The 18,543-nt window shown below is 42.3% G+C and overlaps 1 protein-coding gene across 3 annotated transcripts in view; it reads right to left on the reverse strand.

The window, feature by feature from the left end:
• The window catches only part of ARHGAP15 (Rho GTPase activating protein 15), a 457,670-nt gene extending 440,916 nt beyond the window's left edge, over nucleotides 1-16,754 (reverse strand). For 2 of the 3 annotated variants that reach the window (XM_050969301.1, XM_050969297.1), the window contains exon 1: nucleotides 7,922-8,017. The gene's annotated coding sequence lies outside the window, so the exon portion shown is untranslated. Of the gene's footprint in view, nucleotides 1-7,921; nucleotides 8,018-16,732 lie in introns of those variants that run through there. The other variant, XM_050969300.1, reaches the window with a different exon arrangement.
• Nucleotides 16,755-18,543: the final 1,789 nt, after the last annotated feature.

Consider the following 18,543-nt stretch of genomic DNA (forward strand, 5'->3'; position numbering starts at 1 on the left):
TGAAAAAGATATTCCATTGACTCAAGAAGATCTTCCTGTGTTGTACAAGTTCTGACTTCACAACTGTGCTAGCACAAATTTCACTTTCATTTGACTATAGCTGTGCCTTCACTAGATAAAAGGGTGTGTTTTAACCCAAGTTAAGCAAATCCCTGTTAAAATCCAAGTGAATATAAGGCAACTGTAGTTTTAACCTGTTAACTGGGTGAGGAAAATCCAAAGGGGGGGAGCAGTTTACACAGGTTAAAACCATAACTGTAATTGCCCTGTCTTCAAAGCAGTTTAGTTAAATCAAGTTAAAAACTCATTATTTTCCTGGTGAAGACAAGATCTGTAAGATTGGTGACTCCAAGTTTATTGCACGGGAAAGGAAAAAGAACAAACTTTCCCAAGTATTTAAAAACATGATAAAAATGTTTTCAATGGCTATGAAACCAAAGGCTTTTTCTTTCTGATGTGATTACCAGTTGCAGCTGGTGTCCAGAATAAATGATAGAGTATCCAGCTAGATACACCTCAAATATACCCCCATGCACACACAAAATTTTTAATCTCTCAAATAAAAACCACCAATCAACTAACCCACCTGGAGTTCTTCCTACCCCACCTTGCCTACAACAAATAACTCCTATGTTATAACTCCTAGAACAGCTCTCCTACTCCTCCTGAAAATGAGCAGGCTCCCTGCCTCCCACTTCCCACCTGAAAAAAGCAACAGTAGTCTAACTGATGTATTTCCTACATTCCTCACTCCTTGCCTGGTCACAGCCTTCTCCTACTTCCCTTTTTTCTAGTTACCGTCCCCTGCCTACTGTTCCCTTGAAATCATAAGCTGGCCAGCTCCTCAGTCCTGCTTCAGCTTTTCCCCATTGGGCCTCTGGTGTGGTTCCTGAAGTGAGAGCAGTACTCTGCAAAGAAGCTGCACCTTTTCACTCTTCAGGGCAAACATTTTTTGCCAGCAGCAACTGTAAAGGCAGCCTTATTGGTAGAAGCCAGCAAGCCCCTCTGGTCCCTCCCTGTCCAGGGCTGGCTCTAGGCACCAGCGAAGGAAGCAGGTGCTTGGGGCGGCCAATGGAAAGGGGCGGCATATCCAGGTCTTCAGCAGCAATTTGGCAACGGGTCCCTCAGTCCCTCTATTCCTCTTCGAGCTGCTGCCGAATTGCCACAAAAGAATGAAGCAGTGCAATTGAGCTACAGCCTAAGTACCGCCAATTGCCTCTATCTTTTTTTTTTTTTTGCTTTGCCGCTTGGGGCGGCAAAAAAGCTGAAGCCGGCCCTGTCCCTGTCTCTTCTGCACTCTGTATCTGCCATAGTGAAGGAAGTGGGCACTGCCAGCCATCTCCACATTGCATTCTAATGATGCACTGAATGGGCTACAAGCTGGCAGCCTTTTCTTCCCTCACAGCACTCTTCTCCCCCACCCCTTGAACTTCTCTCCATTATGCTGCTGGAAAGAAGGTCAGAAGAGAAAGGCATCTGCCTCAAAGGGGATTTGTTCAAGGGAGGTGATTTAATTGGTGAGGTTTAGTCTCTTTTGCCTCAATTTACAGGACATCACTGGCTATGACTAAAGCACCTGGTTGTCAATAAGGGAGAAATACCTACGGTACCTTACGTTATTTTTAAAGGAGGGGTATGTTTAAAATATTAAATATTCTTTAATAGTGTGCATGCTTAGCACAAAGTGAAGAACCCAAGAAATAATAACACCTCATTCTTAGATAGCACTTTCCATCAGTAGATCTTACCGCACTTCAGTCTTAATTTATTTATCTTCAAAACATCCCTGTGAAGAAGAGGTTTTTATTACCTCCATTTTACAGATGGGAAACTGAGGCACAGAGAGACTAAGAGACTTGCCCAAGACAACACAGGAAGTCTGTGACAGACTAAGGAGTGGAACCTGGGTCGCTCAAGTCTCAGGTTAGTGTCCTAATCACTGGACCATAATGCATACACAGTCCTACTTTACAGTTACAGGAATATCCAAACACACCATATTTGCCAAGAACAATAAAACAACTTCCCGTTTGTATGCAACACCACAACACATAATATAGCTAGTGTAAGAAACTTTTTCATTTTTTAAATCACTTTGTATTTATGTATTATTTTCACTTCGATTAATGTATTATTTTGCATTCCACATCTTAGGCTACATCTACACTACAGCTGGGATCGACACTCTTGAGATTGATCCACTGGTGGTTGATTTAGTGGGTCTAGTGAAGAGCCACCAAATCAACAGCAGCTCATTCTCCACGTGACCCCTGTACTCTACCCCCAATGAGAAGAATAAGGTAAGTCAACAGGAGAGTTTCTCCTATTGACCACCCGTGGTTCAGACCCTGCAGTAACTTGACCGGTACGCTGACTCCAGCTACATTATTTAAACAGCTGGAGTTGTGTAGCATAGGTTGACTTACTACGATAATGTAGACATAGCCTTAGTGAAGTGCCACCTCCTTATCCTGCTGCCCTTCAGGAAGTGATTGTGTTACAAAGATCCAAACATACAATAATGAAAAAGGATTATAGAAATCAAGGAGAAAGTTGTCCACTCTTATTGACTTCTATCTCTGCTGGACCTCAACTAACATCCCTGCATGCTACTCAAACCAGTATCACTGGAGCACTAGAGAACCTCAGAGAAGAGCCAGAGGAAATGCAAGAATCAATTGAAGGAGGGGACCAGTTACTTTTCTCACCCTCCCCACATCTTACTTTACTGAAGCCAAGGGACTCCACAAGGAAGGGGGTGCTATCTACTAAGAGTTGTACTATTCCCAAATCCTTTGGTCTGGCTCTGAACAGCCATAGGGCCAGTGCTGCCTGACATTGTAAGAAGAGCCGTCATAGGCGTTTGGGAATGACTGGCCTATTGTCACTTCCTCCTCTTTTTCTTTCAAAATAACTAAAATATAACATCTGCTGATGGTATTCTGGCCTAATTCAAGCTCAAACAACCTCTCGCCCAGATCCAAAAAAACAGGTGGCCCATTTGAGAGTTACTCACAGTCAAGAGGAGCCTTAAGAATGGTGGTTTTGGCTCAAACACTAGGTCTACTATATGGAATTAGTATTTTACTAGTGCCAGAGACAGAATAATGGCTTTGATTCAAGCACTGATTCTGTTGTTTGGGATTATTATTAGAGGCAATAGTCCTGGACCACTCTTTTCACTATAACTATGGGTTATAGTTCCCTCTCCGCTGCCCAGAAAGAAAGAGCTTAGCAGCATGCTGGCTAGCTGGCAAACAGCTATATGTGCTAAGTGTCTCTGGAAGATGACGACAAATTTGTGTGTGTGATATCTGATTCAGCAACAGAATGCACCATGTCACAAACTTTACTTAGGGTGGGGTGGGGAAGAAAATTACAAAAACAAGAGCAAGCACAGACTTAAAATGCATTTTTTGGCTTGCTCTCTTTTAGTTTGTCTGCTTTGTATCTTTTTTTCTTCATATGATATTGCAGTAGTGCTGAAAACAGATATGTTAGACAAGAGACAGGCCCAACTCCAGGAGCACTTTAAGGTCCATGAGACAGGGACAGTGTCATCTTATACATTTGTTAAGTGCCTAGTTAGTATAATAAGATGCTGAGTTTGACATAAGCCTCTGGGAACCACAATAAAAATAAAATATTTTCAGGTATATTTAGGGTATCTGCAAGTAACACTATAAAAAGCTCAGGTATTTAATCCCCTTGCATCTCAAATGGGAGACCATTCTGTTGGGGAAATGTATTACTTTACCACAATAAGTCAGTGTCTTAACTAACCATTAATCACTTTCTCTAGAATCTCTAATGACCTGAGCTTGCTCATGCTGTTTTTTTAAGAAGTCTTTTTAAAGGACCTATATGCTCCCCTAGTTAATATTTTACCAAGTAATTTGTGAGCCTAAAAAGTCTTAGGTCAGTTAGATAATAGATATCTATTATGTAGCCCTTTAATTTTAACAACAACCCAGCTGAGTAAAGCCTGCTTAAAGGTGGGAAAACTGATACAGATAGGCTAAAGATCTAAGTCTTCCAAATAATACTAATTTGGGTTGCTGACCTGAGCAGATATTCTGGGCACTTGCAGTCTCTATTGACTTCAATTGGAGCAGGAGATGCATTGACAATTTGGGCCTACATGACACTAAAACATACTTAAAAACCACATTCTTAAAATTCAAATAGACTAGCAAATGAGAGGGTCTAATATAATAATGAGGGTTGGGGAGAGAAATGGGAGATTAACAGTGTTCATTCTAAAATACACCTTTGGAAAAAAATAATTACACCTTTGGAAAAAAAATCATTGCGATGCTTTTCAAAATCAAGGAGAGATGGACCAAGATGGGCTTCAAGGTATGTAGGGGAGAAAGCGCAAGTTCCACACACTGGTGCCCAATGCAGTAAAGGCACAATCACCTGTTGACCTATTACATGATAGTGGCATTTCTAAAAAGTGGATATTTTGTGAATGTAGATATCTGTCAAACTGAGGTTCAGGTAGCTCCCCAGTGTAGCTCGGGGCTATAATGATAAGGGCATTCAAAGCTGGCAGTGTCAACTTAGAGTCAACCTGCCCCTAACTTAAAGAAGTCAAGGCAGCTATAACATGTTCAGACAAAAAGCATATGTGCTGTTGTATTCTAAACAAGCTGGAAGTAACAGAGAACCCTGCTGTGAGCCTCGCTAAGAGGGTATTACTATAATTAGGCCTCAGTCACAACAGCATCTGCTGCTGTTGCAAGGTCACCACAGGACAAATAAGGGCACAGATTTGGGCAAATTATGCAACTAGAAAGAGCACTTTTGTACTCTGTAGGGCATTTGGCATACCATGAAAGAAGCATGGCCAGAAGTTAAGCTGAGATCCTTAACCTGGCTTACTGCCTCTGAACTAACCCGACTTAAGAAGAAAAACCTTAAAGAAGACCAAAGCTGCTTCATATAGACAACTTCCACCCGCAACAATTGTAGATTCTGATGCATCCAGGGAATGATACCAGCAGTGGAGAGAATGGACTACTGAGACCAGGCTGAGAGATATACAACTCTACGTTCTCAACTCAAAGAATAAGTCCTCTAAGTCTAGGGAGAATACACTGTACTTTTCATACAAAAGAAAATCATTTAAGTGCAAACAGGAACACAGCCTTAAAGGAACTGCAACCAGTGCCTCCGTAATTACACCAGCATTCTAACAAAATTGTCTTTTAAAACGATCACCTCAAAAGGCATTATATATATGCTGAATAGACAGGAGAGCTTAAGAGGTGCTGCATTTCAAATCTCTCATTGATAACATATATGTCCATTCTCGCAGATTGTCTGCTTTCTTCTGTGCATTACTGGAGCCAAGCACTCCAGCATCAAAAGAAGGTTTCTGGAGGAGGGGATAGACCTCTGCAAGTTTAAGAGCAGTTTTCAGCCTTTCCTGGCTGACGCACAGCCATAACACTTGCTTATAGAAAGATGGGAAAAGATCAGAATTGCAGGTGGTCAGCCTCAAAGAACCCAGAGGACATTGCATTTGACCAGCCAACAGGAGATAGTCCATCAGGTGCTTGTGATTCCAATAATCCAGAGGCCTTCTCCACCTCTGAATCAAACTCCAAAATCTATGCAGAGTGTAGCCAACACATCATTTGGAAGAACTAGTAAAGGGGTGAGGCGCTGTGAATTTATCAGGCTGCATACTGCCTAAAAGTTTAGCTGAGAGCTCTCTCTATCTCTAGCTGAGGACAAGCAACAAATCTTAGCATCAGACCTAGCTCTTCTGTACAACTGTATAAAATCAATGTGGATTAGATTGTGACTGTTGTGCTAAGTAAGGGGCAACACATAATATAGTGCTTATCTAGGAGAAGACCAGAGTCACAATTTGGCTCTTACTTCCTTTTTGGCTCCAGAGTGGAAATAATCTACACCAGCTCATTACTTAGGTACTTCTCTCCTCACACCAGTTTACCTGCATTGGCCAGCACTGTGGGGAAAGAGTGGGGCACAGTCAAAGGTACCTGTCAGTTCCACTGACCCACCCATTGTCCATTCACCTGTGCGCAAGTGGAGTAGCAGCCTCACAGAGGCTATGACTTTGCCCTGTGCTAAGATACGCAGAAGACACCATCACAAACTCAACATTTGCCACACTTTAGAGATCTCGGTATGGTAGTAGCTTCTAAATATAGGAAGATAATGTGGATATTGTTTATACATGTGGCAGAGAATGATCTATCATGTATTATATAAGCACCCATATGTGCCAGCATAAGTTAGGGTGTAATTGAGTGGATGGGGACTCTCCATCTGGAAAACAGAGCACAGAACTCTTTTTTATGGAAGGGGAGGGAAAACCATGTTTTTAAGTTGAATTACCCTTGGGAAAAGTGGGTTAACTTACAAGGGAAAAAGAAAAAAAGTTTGTGAATTCAAACAACTCTTCAAAAAAGTGAATTTCAAATGACCAACAGCACATTGCAACAGTAAACATTAAAAGTATCAGACAGACAAATACACACTCTTTTTATATAAACTATGTTACTTGTCTTTGCCTGAGTTAGTATTCACAGAATGCTTTTGTCTCTGAAAAGTTCAGAAACTTTGGGTTGTCATCACAGTAATAAAAAGCCTGCCCTCCAAACACAAAACAGTTTGCAATGCAAATTGAAAAAGGGAATTTCCAATCATGTATGATTTCTCTCAGCTATGACCCAAATTTCCAGCTATTTTTTGTGATGAGACAGTCAATTACAAACGTGACTAAGTTTTGCATAATATGCAAAGTAACCAAAAACAAACGTTTATTATATTGTCCCACAACATGATCAGAATGCTGACCATCATTAAAACATAACATTGTATAATTTGTACCTCTTGCTGATTAGTTGTTTCTCTGAATAAGATTATGGGCCAGATTGTGAGATTTATACACAGCACCGTGCTAAGGGCAATACAGAGCAATATAATCCAAAAGGAAGCTCTGGGAGAGACTGTGATTCAGGAAGAATAGCCCCTCTCTAAGCAGATCAAATTACAGAAAGAATGTATATAATGCATCATCCGATTGGCCTTGTCTACATTAGAGTCTTCCAGGAAGTATCCCACCATTGCATTTCCACTGAAGCAGCTCTATTATTATGATAATAGGAACATTAATGCAGATGGGGCACAAATGTTTTACTACTCTATTATGTAGACCTAAAAACACTTGTCTTCTATCTGCATTAGCACTCCCACTGTTGCTATCATAGGTGCTGGTGCAATGGTGATAATTTAAAAGTGGGAGATCTCCCAAAATACGCTAGTGTGGTCTTGTAATGGTGCAATGTTCTCCACTCTCCCCTTCCAGCCAGCACAGGAAAGACCATAGTTATGGCCTTGCTTCTCTCTCACTCCCTTTGGGATGATTTGCGCATGATGTGTTATAAGCAGAGAGTAGTCACTTGGCTCATTAGACCGCAGGGACTGCAGTTTTCTCTCATCCTTGCACTGCAGTACAAAGAGTGTAACAATAAGTCCTGGCGTCCATGGAGCTACATGACCCCATCACGCAACAAATGCAATAGCTTTCACAGGGAGGAGAAGGCTATTTATACTCTCCCTCCTCCCTTTTCAGAACAGTTTAGCCCTAAACAATAAAGTTCCAAACTGCCCTAAATTACACAGTTGTGTGAATGTAACTGAGGACTGGTGTTGGCCCTTCAATGACTATATACTTGTGTGCACCCTTCACAGTTCCTTATACCATATGCTTATAGTACTAAAGTTAACCAATAATGCCAAGAGAAATAAAATAATCATTTAAATATTAAAGTTTGTGCTAAAATTGTCTCTGTGAAAGGATCTATAAATTCACCTCTTATAATGCATCTTTAACAACAGGCTTCATGAATTGCTTTAAGGTTAATGTAAGGTTCCTTACCTATAGAATCATGGACGTCTTCTTCTTATCTCAAACTGCCATCAACTTGCAACTGTTTAACTATTTCTAAAAACGGAAACCATCTAGGTCACATGTCTAAAGGGTGCGATTGGTTTAATCTCCCTCAGCTTATAAAGAGAAAGAAAGCAGGAGGAAAAAAGTAAAATAAAACCACTTCCTGCAAAGCAGGAGCTAACCACCGCACCATTAAGTCATTTGCATCTAAGTCTATAGAAGAAAACCTTGTGTCTTGGATAACAGGCAGCACAAAAACAGATTTTTCAGCTAAAATTTCTATAAATGTAGAGAATAGCATTAACTTTTTGCAGAAGGTAAATATGCGGTTTAAGAGGAAATGCTGTGAGGAATTGTGCTGCTAAGCCCTGAGACAACTTCCCTTTTCTTACTTTCTGTAAATGCTTTGCTAAATGCTAAAATAAAATGCTTGCAACAAATCTACTCATGCATTTTTTTCAAATGGAGGTTTAATAAACATGTTGCTTACCATGCAGTTACTTGGAGTCTATAAAACAATAATTCCAACCATAGTAAGTGGTTGGAAGATTTACTAGTGAAGTTACTGTTTCAACTTCGGGCTGGTTAAACCCACATTGATAAACATTTCTGTTTCTTTAATATTTTGTTTTAGCACATCCCAATGTGCCAGTTTTTAGAAAACTGAGCAAGCACATCTGCTTGTCTGGATTACTTCCTATAGTTAGTCTCAACACTATTTCCTTACCCAGACAGGGTGAATCTAAGGAACGGAAATTTGGACAATTTATATCTTAAGAGCTCCACAAAATCCCACTTCACTACTTTATACCTCCATAAATAGCTTTCACACTTTCCATCACAAATTACTTTCCTCTGTTCAATAGAGAAGGATGAGATTTCTTCCATTGTGTTATCAATGCTTATTTCCTTGCTGAATGGTTATAAAAGGTCATCAAAATCATTGCAAAGTCTGGCCCTTTCAGACAATGCAGGACAGTCTGAAAAACCCTCTATTGATGCTCTTGATAGGATATTGTAATCAGGGTCTGAATGAACTCTCCCCTGACAGCTAGCTGGAGAGGGAGAAGAGACTTTAGGAGCAAACTCTATTTACATGAACATACCTACTGTGCGTAGGTATCCAGTAGACAGGAGCTGTGTAGCTCCAAGTGATCAGCTTTGGCTTGTACTGGGTTACAAATCACTTTAGTACTGAATGCAGTGGCAGTGAAGTGGTGTTATCAATGTTGTGTTTATTGTATGAGTAAAGGGGGAGCAGAACTATTCTTAACCTGTCTCAAATAAGGAGGTCACCAAATTGTCCCAAATAAGGAAGTCACCCTCAGCTGAAAGGACTTTGTTAAGCCAGGGACTCAAATGCCAGACCCCTATCAAAGTAAGAGAGGTGGTGATAGGTGTCCCAGACAGGAGCCATAGACTCTCCCTAAGGGTTCTTGGTCTGGTTTAACCTGCTCCTCCCCACTGTTCAAAGATAGAGCTAAATAGGCTCCATTGGGAGTCTTTTGTTACATTAAGTCCTTTACTACTTTACCAGGAGCTGAAATCACTTGTGGTGGGACGCCATTTCTACTCAGCCTCCTAAGAGATGAAAATCACTAAGAGTTGACTATCACTGAGAGACTGACCTGCAGAGGTCAGAGCAGAAAGGCAGGTGGCAGCAGCAGGTGACTGATGGGTGGCCAGCAGCCGCAGCTGGCAGGGCGGCCAGATGGGAGAGCAAGCCAGGAACCTTTTTCCCTGGATGAGAGGTGAACTCACACAGATGTATGTCTGAACCCTGGGTCCTCACTGACCAAGGACAATCACTTTGAGTAGGGTATGGTGTGGGATCAGAGAAGGGCACCATAAAGGAAATTTTGGTTGTGGAACTCAAGAACATGAGGCTGAAGGCACTGCCCCATGCACTCTGGGCTGGGTGTCCTGGTCACAATATTATGTCTATGAATCCTGCTTGTGGCATTTTCCCTAATTAATGTCAGCTGACTTCCTTCCTTTCATTAAAAGTTTCTTTTCTACACTCAGACTCCATGCTTGTGAGTGGGGAAGTATCACCTCTCAGAGGCATCCGGGGTGGTGTGTAATTTTCCCAGATTACTGGAGAGGGGGAAGGGTCAAGCTAGTTCTGTGTCCTATTGTTGACCAGGAACCCCTAGATATTCAACCCTGGTTGCTGCTGGCTCCACCTGGGAGAATGGTTACAATATTGTGGTTCTTTTGTCTTCAGCCACTTGAACAGTAGCTCCCAGCTATCCTCCCGACACACATCACATGCTCACAGATCACCTGATGACTGTGAGTAAAATTCTAGTCCATCAGAATCAGGTGGAGGGAGTCTAGAGCAGTGGTTCTCAAAGCCGTTCTGCCACTCGCTCAGGGAAATCCCCTGGTGGGCTAGGCTGGTTAGTTTACCTGCTGCGTCCACAGGTTCAGTCAATCACAGCTCCCACTGGCTGCAGTTCACCACTCCAGGCCAATGGGAGCTGCGGGAAGGGCAGCCAGTACATCCCTCAGCCCAAGTTCTCAAAAGCAAGTAAGGGGTTGGGAGATAAAGGCAAAGTATGGTGGTGGTTTGGGAGTTCTAGCAGAGGGGTTGGAGGAGTGCAGGGACTCTTAAGAGCTAGAGAGAGCCTGGAGCACCCTGAGAAGAGAGTGTGATTATTGGAGTTTGTGGAGTGGCCTGGAGAGGGAACTGGATGGAGGGAGACAAGGGATGGTTACAAGACACTGGAACATCCTTCCCATTGATCCACCATCCCTATTAGTCTCCTTTTTTCTGTCCCTCCCTACCATCCTCTCCCTCCCCAGCCATCTGTACCTTTCAACCTTTGCCACTCACCCTGGTCTTTATTTTCTGTCCTCCTCCCTCTTCCAGCCTCTTGGTCTTGTCATCAGAGAACTTTGGCAACTTGGATGTCACGGGGAGCAGATGAAGACAGACAGTTTGTCTACTCTGTGGCACAGCTGCCCAGAGTTCCCAGGAAGAGAAAATGCAAGGGAACCTCCTGAAGGGCTGCCGCATGTTTGACCTTTCTGCGAGGCTGCAATGACCAGCCACCCCCCAGTGACTTGTCACACTGGAATTAGGAGGCTGTTCTGAGCATAAGAGGCAGCATGAAAAATGGTGAGGTGATGAAGTGTTAATTAAGGTCAAGCATAGAGGCTTGGGTCAGGATGTATTAGGAGGCGAAGGCAGAGATGGAAGCAGGAGTGGAACTGCACAAGGTTTTAAAGGTGATGATGAGGAAATTACTATGGTTACAATGAATGACAGTAGAGCCCTGTGTGAGACTATATTTAATCCCGCTCCTGTCCTGCCCTGCAATACCCACTGCCATTCCCATCTGGTCGCACTCCAGAACTCTACATTGGTCCCACGCAGGGTTCTAACTGACAGTTTTCCCAGGCAGAATGCTAGCATTTGCTGCAAGAGGATGGAATCTCCATTTGATTTTGCCTGGGGAATAATTTCAACCATTTTCACCCTGAGGAGGTCAACTGATTAGCAAAAAATATGAAGTTTTGTGCAAACTCACAAGTAATATGGGTTTTTTTTATGGGAGTCACAGCAGAAAATAGGAGGAACTATAGCTCTCAGTGATTCCTATTTGTTTCTTATAAGGTATCTGAACTTTTCATCTGTGAATGCCTAAAAATTAGAGAGACTCTGAAAATTCAGCAGCAACACTAATCTTTTGTAATTTATAGATAGCTGGTTTAGCAATATTGAAATTTTTAAGCAATTTTGTGATATCTAACAAATCTTAGGAAAATATCCATGGGCACATCCCATGTAACTGTATGAATTTTCTCAGATTTTTCTACAACAGAAGCTATTTTCATCAGCTTTATATAGTACATATCTGTGGACTAATGATGCATGACTAAAAAAATAGAATAGTTACATTTACTTTACTACTAAAATGTGAGCCACATATCAGAAATCTTACATGATACATACAGTAAAATTTCAGGCAACGACATAGTAAATTTTGTCTATCATATCCAAAACCTAAATAACCAGAAGTGCCATTCTTTACTGAAAATGATTTGAAAATGTTAAATGTACAGTGAAAGGCAGAATTGCAGTTTGCTACATTACTTCCTCCTAATTTCCCTAGCATCCAGTTGGCAGTATTGCCAAAATACTATAAAAAGATGGTAGCTTTGCATATCGCTTAAACTTATGCAGTATGAGCTTCCTGTGTGATCTCTGGAACACTGAAACTATGCTAGTCGTGCACATAAGACCAGTTTAGTCAGAATGTGAAAGCTTTAAAATCCTAAGTAAGCTAAACAGGAAACAAAAAACACAAAGGCATTACTTGAAACAGGTCACTGCTCAGAGCTCTACCCTTGCATGACTATTTAGGCAGGTGAAAGCAAGGGTACACAAATGTTGTTCTGCTTCTGTCCTGACCTTTAGTACCTGGCTTTTGAAAAATCAGTTTGGTTATTCTTCATTTCATAGCCACAGCCATTGCTGATTATACATATGCCGTTTGAGCCAGGTGGTAGGTATCTGAATGTACACAAGCCACAGTTGAAAGCAGAAGAGATATTGTTACAAACTATATAGACTAACAGCAGTTTATTAAGGATACCGATTGCCTGAGAGTTCTTACAACCTGAAGCCTAATATTTGCCTGCATGACAAGTAATAAACAAAGGCTGCAGGAACATAAGATTCCTCCCATGGGCTGACAATTTCTAAGGGTGAGAAGGTGCTTAAGACTTTTTAATCTATTCAGTCCTTGGTCTCTGCTAAAACAGCTAACAAGGAAGTGAATCCATGCTAAGCATGGTGTGACTTGTGATATGAACATTAGGAACTGGAACAACTAATTTCACATAGGGCATTAAGTATCAGTCAGGAAGTTAACAGCTTTCATTCACCCCAATCTTGGCAAGAGCGAAGCAGACACCTAGAGGTGAACGGTTTTATGTCACACTAAGCCAGCTAGCTCCAAAAAGAACTTTCAGATGGTCACTTGATTTTAGATTAAAAGAAATTTGTGATGACAGAAAGGGAGAATGCTCCAAAGTTTTGCTTTGCAAGAATTTCACTAAAAAAATAAAATAATTCCTAAAAGACTTTGTGAAATTCAAGCAGCAATATTTAATGCTAAGTTTTGCCCATATTTATCATATATTGGTTAACATTTTCCAGATTTTTTAACATTCTTTAGAAAGCAGAGAAGCTTTCTGTATCAATGTGGAAAATAAGTCATCCTGTTGCCCATAGCAGCTATCCCTCCAAGGCAATGGGATGGCAAGAAGTGGAGAAAAGATCTGGCTGATGTTGCCTACACTATGCCTATTGTGACTTAATGCTCAGATGATGCTTCATATGCTAAAAATCCTGTGAAAATATAAACTCATTAGTCCCTATAGAAACACTTCTTGGACTGTATTAGCCTCATTTTATAGTGGCAGAGAAGTGAAGTGACCTGCACAAGGCTACTCAGCAAGTCAGCAGTTCATTCCTCTGTACCATGCTGACATTCATACAATACAGCAGTATCCAGTACTTACATGCATTGTGGCAGAGCTTTGACCTTGCCCCTGAGGGTCCTGCACTTCTAGGTGGTTTATGCTAGCCTCAGTGGCTCACTATGACCCTCCACGTAGCCCTTCTCTCTCTAGGGCCAGGGTTACAGTCTACTGAGCCCTTTTCATCATAGGCCAGCAACGAGATTGGTGAGAGAACTCCCACAGTCTCTGTTATCCCTGGGAGCTTATTTCAGAACAGTTTAGCCTCCTGTCCTGACAGGAGTCTGACTTCTGCTCCCAGGAGATGTTCCTGTAGTGGTGGGTTGTGGGGAACCCGGGGCTGCCCTCTCCTCAGGGTTCCAGCTCAGGGACCCTAATGGTAGCAGCTGTTGGCAGCTGACCTTTCACTGCCAGAATTACTACATTTCCCTGGGCCACTTCCCCACAGCTGTCCTGCTTCTCCCTTCTTCACCCTTACCTTAGGGCTCCCTTACCGATGGTTTGAGGGTGTCTTCATTAAATAACCCTTCAGCCACACTTCCTCTCCTCTGGCTTCCTGGCTCTCCTCTGCCTGACTGAAGTGAGCTCTTTTTATAGTATCAGCAGGGCCTTAATTAGAGTCAGGTGGTCACATTAGCTTAATGGCCTCACCTGACTCTTTGCAGATTAATTAGAGTCAGCTGTTCTTACTAGCCTGGAGCAGCCCCTGCTCTGGTCAGTCAGGGAACAGAAAACTGTTAACACAGTGACCAGTATATCTGCCTCCTACTATTCTGCTGTACCCAACGGCCTTGGTCTATCACAGTATATACACAACAATTTATTGCTAGCCATAGCATGCTGTCCATGTAAAAAGCTACATTTCCACTGAACAACACATACTACTTGTGACAGATATGGCAATTTCCTCCACTATCTTTGGGTGATTGTATTGAATTAAGTTCAAATGGCTTTAAAATACATTGTATTATAAATGCAAAATTTATGTATTATGGTGGGATTGCATGCAATTTCTCTAGTGGGGAGATGTGGCCAGTGGGAAGTGTTGTGAGCTTCAAAGGACTATTTTAAACAACATTCCAAATAAGAAGGAACTTTTGGGACAACCCAAGTTAAGTAGGAAATAGCGGGGAGGTGGTGAATGCAAATTCCCACCTCTGAACTCAACCTTCTGAAGCTGTGCCCTGAGAAGAGAACCATTTTCTGACTGACTAACTATTAAAAGTCTCTGAAGATCAAGGACATAAGCTGTATAAAGAAAAAGCTAACCTATGCATGAGGGTGCATGTTCTAAGTTAACAGCTTAGAACGTGTAATCACAGAAAAAATTGTGTTCACCTACTAGGGCCCTTGTTGGTATTGTGAGGAAGAGGAGGGGGAATCTTTGGTAGGCTTAGCATGTGTATAGGTTCTTTTGTGTTTTTAATGTTTTCTCTGTAATGCTTTCATCAGAAGAATAAATGTGCTTGCTTAGAAAGAGCTGTGTGGTAACTTATAACTGTGGGCAATTATGACATTTATAGCCTCTGAGGATAAAGCAAAGCTCAGACAGAGACAGGCTTAGGTAGTCTGACTTGCTGGGGAACTCTCACTATAGGCAGGGAACTGTGCAGCCTAGAATAATCCTGGTCAGGAAGGAGAGAGAGGTGGGCCGCTGCACAAGAGAGGAGCTAGGAGCCTAGAGTGGGTGCCTTTGCTAGACAAAGGAAGGGGAATACAGGTGCAGTTGCCCTGAACTGTGGCACGACTCACAACAGGAAATCATCGTATTCTTAAAATTACATGTGAAGTCCCATTTATATCATACCTTTAGCTTAAAGTGCAAAAAGGTGTGATAAGTGTTTAAAAATAATCTTAATTCTTTAGAAGTTATGTATGGCATAAAATGCCTCTTCTCAACAACAGTCGCAACAATTCAATGTGTAGTATAATGAAGAGCTAAATTTTGGAGTCACTTACGGTCATAAACATACACTGGACGAGGTGACACTCCTAAGTTACCTTGGGCTAAAATGAGAGCAACTCTTAGTGCTGATTTCAGTATCAGACAAAAGCTTTGGCTACAACTGTACCTTGAAAAGTGGTCTAGACATTTAGAGTGGAGTTATATGAAAACTTTGTATCTTACTGGATAAGACTCTTTTGTTGGCTCAGTTATACAAGGAAGAGTAAAGAATAAACATCAACTCTTCCTCCAGTGTATACTTCTCAATCCCAACCTATTTACAAGGTATATTATACTATTCTTACACTCCATATTTCCCCAGCCAAAATAAATCTGATTTTTAAACTTTTTATATACATATATTAGAAATGAGAAAGTCAGTGTTAATGAAATTTGCATAGGCATCAAATAAAATGTTATATTAATCCCAGCTTTTTTGTATTTTGGATTGTGTACCTCTTACTTTGGGCTACCGTCAGATATTTTAAAGGCCAGTGTCACATCTTTGTGAATTAGGAGACAAAAACACACCAAACGTTTTTAAACTAAAACTGTACTAAAAACAAAACCAAACAAAAAGGAAAAACAAACATATGTTGATGCATTATTTAAAGACTATTTGACTTGGTTTATCAGCATGCAAACTTGAAATACACCGCAAACATTTCTGTGATGTTAGATCTTTTTGTACTAAAAGTGCTAGTGAAGAAGGAGTACAGGAGTGTCCAAAAAATAGGTAACTTCACATCACAGAGTAAAGGACTTTAAAACAAAAAAACAGATTGTTTCACCATACTTTTATATATGCCTCCATAATGAAAGTTGCAGCCAGGTTCAATTAAAAGCCTTCTTCAAAGCACATCTCTCTTCTTACCAGCATTAGCTGGGATGAATTGTGACCAGCTACTCTCCATACAAGTGATCATTGCAGCTAGGTGTTGAGAAAGCTGGGATATGTTGCCATTTATATTTGACATAAAGACAGTATAGAAATTATAGTACTTCTGACACTTCAGCCCATGATGTTTCCACCACTATCTCAATGGCTTCATATGGATGCTGAATAACATGAGGGAGAGGGCTGAGCCTTGTAGGACTCCAATGGTAAGGACTAGTTGCCACTTGGTTCTTTTTGAGAAGAAAGAAATGATATGTTTCAGGATATTTTGTTTATTCCTGCAGCCTCTTGAAGGACAGGAATATTAAGTGATGAAAGTATCAAATGCTATAGACAGGCCCAACAAGTATAGATACACTATGCTGCAAGGCACATAAAGAGTTAATGTAGTTCATACCACACCTGGCTGGAATGCCATCTATTTGTATCACTTGCGGGCTATTACTTGAAAAGTATTTACCTATGTTGTAGTCTCTCGGTAGTCCTTGTTCCTGCCCACACCACAACACATGGCATCTGAACTGGTTGGATGCCACCTCCAGGAAAAAGACAAAGAAACAAAAGGGAAAGGAAGAAAGAGTATGTGAAACGTCTCTGTGGAGACAGGATGGTTTTCTTTCTCCACTTCCAAAAACTGGAGCAGCTCCCAGAAGAGGCTGTGCTGTTCCAGCTGAGCTGAGAAGAGGAGGAGGAGGACAGGTCAGCTTGCTAAAGATTGTAATTATACTAAATTACTGGATTCAGCACCAAGTTTGTGAAAAAAAGTAGTTCAGGGTCCTTGAAGCATGTAGTTGGATTAGAAGATGATCCAGGATGTCCATCCCCATTATCTTCTGTGATTTTTGTACTTGATCAGAAAATAAAAGGATATGTCTATACTTTCTTCTTCCCTGGAGAACTACCTTTGGAAATATTACCCTTTATTTGGAGGGTCCATATGAAATAGTTTCATGATTGCTAAGTGGAAACGATTAACACTTCCAATTAAAAATAATATTATCCAAGCTGTTCCTTTGCTGCTGTGTCCCCAAGATTTTTAGTTCCCTCTGCAGTGTGGAAAAGGCCCCCATAGTGAGAGAAACTAAGATATTGAGACACCAACAAGCAGTTGATAGAAGTCAGGGGAGACCTGTTCCCTCCCCGCAAAATGTAGTGAACCTAGAAAAGGAAACTAAAGCCAATATACTAATCTCTGCTAGTCTGAGCTAAAGGGTCTTTTACTTTAGCAAAACAAATATTATTTATTTGTGCATTACCCCAGCAAAAATGTGGGCACCACTGAGATTAGGGCCTCATTGTGCTAGAGGCTATACATATAATAAGAGAGACCATCCCTGCCTCAAAGAGTTACAGTCTAAATAGACAAGACAAAAGAAGGGTTATTATCCCCAGTTTACAAAAGGGGAGTGTAAGCCGGTTGTGTCAGGGCTCGTCCCCCTCAGGCGCGGCGGGGAGCCAGGGCGCCTCCTTACGCACTGCAGTCCGGGTCGGCTTAGCCCCTCGGCAGGTGTTGAGCGGGGTATAAGGTCTGTAAACAAGGTAGAACCCCGACCCTCTAGCTGGGGTCGGGGCTCTCAAAGTAATTAAGCCCCAGCCCTTGGACAGGGCGGGCAGTAATAGTTCAGGCTCAGGCCCCTAGCAGGGGCTGAGCAAACACAGTATCAGCCCGGGCCCTTGGCTCGGGCGGGGCACCCAACACAAGTCTAATTAGCCCTGGCCCCTTGGGTCAGGGCAGAGCAGTGACAAAGTCAACGGGGCCCAGCCCTTGGTTCGGGCGGGGCACCAGACACAAGTCTAATTAGCTCTGGCCCTTTGGGTCAGGGCAGAGCAGTGGCAAAGTCAAAGGGGCCCAGCCCTTGGTCCGGGCGGGGCACCAAACACAAGTCTAATTAGCTCTGGCCCTTTGGGTCAGGGAAGAGCAGTGGCAAAATCAAAGGGGCCCAGCCCTTTGTCCGGGCGGGGCACCAAACACAAGTCTAATTAGCTCTGGCCCTTTGGGTCAGGGCAGAGCAGTGGCAAAGTCAAAGGGGCCCAGCCCTTGGTCCGGGCGGGGCACCAAACACAAGTCTAATTAGCTCTGGCCCTTTGGGTCAGGGAAGAGCAGTGGCAAAATCAAAGGGGCCCAGCCCTTTGTCCGGGCGGGGCACCAAACACAAGTCTAATTGGCTCTGGCCCTTTGGGTCAGGGCAGAGCAGTGGCAATAGGCGGGAAGAGGGGGAGTCTGCCACCCGGTTACGGGTGGCAGGGGGAACGCAGGCCCTCCCACTCCAC

This window comes from Gopherus flavomarginatus, chromosome 10 (assembly GCF_025201925.1).
Source record: "Gopherus flavomarginatus isolate rGopFla2 chromosome 10, rGopFla2.mat.asm, whole genome shotgun sequence".
Taxonomy (NCBI): Eukaryota; Metazoa; Chordata; order Testudines; family Testudinidae; genus Gopherus; species Gopherus flavomarginatus.